Raw genomic sequence first — 2,068 nt, 5'->3', positions numbered from 1 at the left:
GCATGACTCTTCTTAGTTCCCATAATAAATCTCAAACACTAGGACCTTACCTTTATTGACACTCTGATCTCTGTTTTGTTTTTCTTCTTGGAGGCTTTTTATTTGGTTTTTCTGTTTGTTTCTTTTAATTCTTGAACTTTGGTTCCAATATTGGTTTGCACAGGGCTGACAGGTTATTCCTCACTGATAGCAACAGAGATTGTGAATTTCGATTTATGATCAAAACATTGGTAATCTCCTTCACATGATGGGACCTGTTTTCTACCAGATGAGAGATGATAGCGAATTTGGTTTGTTCATTGGCTCTTGTTCTTAATCTTTTTGTCTGTTTCTATGTGTTCAATCTGCTCACTTTGTTTTTATTGGAATTAGACATTCTGTTAGAGAGCCAGTGTGAGATTGTGTATATTCATGTATACTTTTAATTTTGGTAAGTCTGAGTCTTCATCTATATCTGAAGTTCTAAAACTGACCCTAATATTTTTATGTGTGACTGTGTTTCTATAATACTGGAGCCTTTTCTTCTCATTATATGAGTTAAAATATTTTCCTACTTCAAGAATATATTAGTAAAATAAATATTAATCCTCTAACGGGAGTTCTATTAGTATTGAATTATGAGGATTAATGAGTACTGCCTTAAATTTAATATCCCCCAAATTCCAAAAAAATAAAGATGAAATTTCTACTGTTATATAAGCCATCTTTCTCTGAATTAAATTGTCATAGAAATTATGGCTCAGAGGATTTTTATATGAGAATTCAAATTCAAATAATCATAATTAATTCTTGGACAACAGATTGGTTGGATAAAATGTTTCATAAAATAGCCATAGATCTTCTCCTTGATCTTATCAGAATGGAACATAAAGTAAGCATCTATAATTACAAAAAATGTAAAATTATGTTACATCAGTTGAAATTTTAAATCTGACAGTTTTTGGTGAACCCATTGAATTACAACTTCTGAGATTCTTAGTTGTTTTAACATTTTGGTTTCATGTTAATAAAGTATGCAGTGGATATTCATTGGGTAATTTTTAAATAAGATTGAGTATTGAAACATTGGTCATTAGGGGAGGGGTGTGTATGTGTGTATCACTTTACTTATATTTTATAGAGTATCTCTATCTTTGGATCATGTTAGTTAATATGTTCATTTTTGCTACTTCAAGGGTAATGTTTACTATCTTTAAAAATGTGTGAATAGGGTATGGCAGTAGGGGTTAATACTTTGAGTATTCCTGAGCTTTGTTAGTCTACTAAAATAATTATGTACAACAGACAATTCTTAATTCCCACCCCCTGACGTTGACAAAAACTGTCTTCTTGACCAAATTTTAATCAGGCTCCTCTCAGCCCTCTGCTTTCCTAGGCCTCAGACTGCGGCCCATCCATGCTGGGTTATGTAGCCCAGTTTTAGCAAGAATGCTACTAAGTCAGTTCAGAGAAAATTCCTCCCTTTAGCTATCTAATAAAATTTCCAACCCCCTTCTTTAGATATCTGATCACCTTGGCCTGCCCTCCGCAAGAATTCTGTTATGTCAGCTTAGCAAGGATTCTCCCTACTCTGAATGTCTCCTCTTAGTAATTTTCCATCACCTACCTCTCACATCTGCTCTTTAGCTGTAAATCCCCATTTCTTCTAGTTGCATTGAAAATTGAGACATTTCTATACTGAGGTCTCTTTTTCTCTACTGTAGTAGTTCCTATTTAAAGTCAGTTTTTACCACTTAAATGATTGCAAGAGTCTTTTGTTGTTGTTGTTGTTGTTGTTGTTGTTGTTGTTGTTGTTATTGTTAAGAAACTACAACCGGTAAAGGATAAATTAGTTACTTTGGTTAAAGTTGTACAATGGGTGATCAAGAGTTTATAGAATAATTATAGTTAAAAATTATGATTGACTATGCAAGGTAATAGAATCTGGTTTTGTTTTCAAATGGAATAAAGGATAGAATTATACAAAGATAAAATGTCTTGGTATCTAGCAGCAGAAAGAGAATAGTAAACGACAAAACTCAGTAGATATAGAAAGCTGTAGTAGGATCAGAAAGTAAATTTTTGCTTG

The sequence above is a fragment of the Pteropus vampyrus genome, unplaced genomic scaffold (genome assembly GCF_000151845.1).
Source record: "Pteropus vampyrus isolate Shadow unplaced genomic scaffold, Pvam_2.0 Scaffold533, whole genome shotgun sequence".
In the NCBI taxonomy this organism is placed as follows: domain Eukaryota; kingdom Metazoa; phylum Chordata; class Mammalia; order Chiroptera; family Pteropodidae; genus Pteropus; species Pteropus vampyrus.
Note: the sequence above shows the minus strand (reverse complement) of the source record.